This window comes from Penaeus chinensis, chromosome 20 (assembly GCF_019202785.1).
Source record: "Penaeus chinensis breed Huanghai No. 1 chromosome 20, ASM1920278v2, whole genome shotgun sequence".
NCBI lineage: Eukaryota > Metazoa > Arthropoda > Malacostraca > Decapoda > Penaeidae > Penaeus > Penaeus chinensis.
Window position 1 is genome coordinate 16896560 of NC_061838.1, and position 2500 is coordinate 16899059.

The window sequence follows — 2500 nt, forward strand, 5'->3', positions numbered from 1 at the left end:
GAGAGAGAGAGAGAGAGAGAGAGAGAGAGAGAGAGAGAGAGAGAGAGAGAGAGAGAGAGAGAGAGAGAGAGAGAGAGAGAGACAGAGACAGAGACAGAGACAGAGACAGAGACAGAGACAGAGACAGAGACAGAGACAGAGACAGAGACAGAGACATAGACAGAGACAGAGAGAGAGAGAGAGACAGAGACAGAGACAGAGACAGAGACAGAGACAGAGACAGAGACAGAGACAGAGACAGAGACAGAGACAGAGACAGAGACAGAGACATAGACAGAGACAGAGACAGAGACAAAGACAGAGACAGAGACAGAGCCAGGGACAGAGACAGAAAAAGAGAGAGAGAGCATGTATATATAGAGAAACAATATGAATCGAACCAAAGAAACAAATAAATACACTTATTTAAATCTATAAAGAAAGAAACAAAGAAACAGGATAATAAACCTCAACAAAATATCCAAACACCATTCCAAGAAGAAGTGAGACAAGGAAGTTAAATCGAGGTTTTAAAACACGTCAGGAATGCCCAGCCGCCATGTTTACCCGGCCAAAGAAAACGGAAATCGCCCTCCTTGAGAGAGACACCTGGAATGGCATAGAAAACGGATACGAAGGAGAAACAGGAAATGGGCGAAGGAGAGAGTATAAGGAAACGGTTGGAGAAAGTGAGTGAGGAAGGGAGGAAAAGAGAGAAAGGAAGATATTAAAAAAAGAGGAAGGGAAGGAGAAAGAGCATGAATGTGTGCTAAAGAGAGAATGTGAAAGATATAGATGGAAGGAAGGAGATGAGAGTAGGAGATGTACAGAGAAAACGAGAGGAGAACATAGAGCGAAAACAGAGAGAAGAGGGAGGGGAGGGAGAGGGAGAGGGAGAGAGAGAGAGAGAGAGAGAGAGAGAGAGAGAGAGAGAGAGAGAGAGAGAGAGAGAGAGAGAGAGAGAGAGAGAGAGAGAGAGAGAGGGGGGGAGAGAGAGAGAGAGAGAGAGAGAGAGAGAGAGAGAGAGAGAGAGAGAGAGAGAGAGAGAGAGAGAGAGAGAGAGAAGGAGAGAGAGAGAGAGAGAGAGAAGGAGAGAGAGAGAGAGAGAGAGAGAGAGAGAGAGAGAAAGAGATGGGGGTGAGAGTGACTGAGTGAGAGAAGGACGGACAGGCAGGTAGACAGAGAGAGAGGGTGACACAGACAGACAGACAGACAGATAGATAGACAACTAAACAGACAAACAGAGAGACAGTGAAAGCAACTGAGAGAGAGTCGGATAGACAAAGAGACAGACAGACAAACAGACACTGACAAGTTGTCCGGGAGAAGAATAGCGAGATAACAGCGCTCAGTATGCATACCAATGCGGATTCAGTTATTTATATCACAGATCGAGGGAAATCCATCACATTAAGCGCCTTTGTAATAGACCAAATATGCTCTCTATTTGAATAAAAATTTATCATATGTTATTCCTTAGAAAGTCGACACCTTTGATACTCTCCGCAACTTTATAAATATGTATTCACGGAAAGCCTTAACAGCCGACATTACAGATGTTACCCGGTCACGCCAAATGACTTTCGTTTCGTTGTATCCGCTGTTCTCCTACATTATTTATGTCATATGACACGAAAACTCAATTAAAGTATCCCTTATCTCGCGTTCGTGATATCTCTTAATCCGTATTAGCTTCTTATAAGAACGCTTTGTTTACACTTTTAAAAATTTGATCCCACTTACGTTTCATACTCTAGGGTAAAGACACAGCCCATATAGATGTATTTCCTTATTTCAGTATTACTCTTAATGTCTATCGTGACGCGAAATTCCTACAGTAAAAGCCTAATTTCCTTTACGATTACAATTGGGGATAATATCAGCAAGCAGGACCCAGCTGCAGTCCGTAATTATGAAGTCAGAAAATTATGACGTCACGGTTGTGGTTATGTAGGTGAACAGGATACCAAAGGGAGGCAGCGGGGGGAGGGGCATGGGGGTACCGCTGGGGTGGGGGATGGGCGGGTAGGGTAAGCCAGGGGTGGGGGTTGAGGTAGTCCTAGGATAAAACAAATTGTGTGAAATACTTTAGGGCTGAGGGGCAGTTATACGCTTCCTGGATTTCACTCTCCCTCGCTCTCTTATTTCGGGATATGTTATTTCTCTCTTCCTTTCCCTCTCTGTCACATTTCTTCTGGAATTGTTTTTTTTCTTCTGTTGTTACTGATATTTACAAAGTATTTTAATACTTTTTGTAAGCATGAATATAGCTACGAGAAGTGATTTATTTTGCACGAATACATAAAAAAACATGTATATGTTGTCATTTTTTTTCAGAAGAGGAATCTACAAACATGTTCAATATAAAATATCTGCAAATATTCAAATATTCACCGAAAAAGCATAAGACAAAAACGAAATACAAAAACAACTAGGATGAGAAAAAGGTAGAGGGCGATAAAGAGTGGAAAAGCCACACTTCGATAATTTCAAGAACGTGAGAGAAAGCGTAAACAGAGGG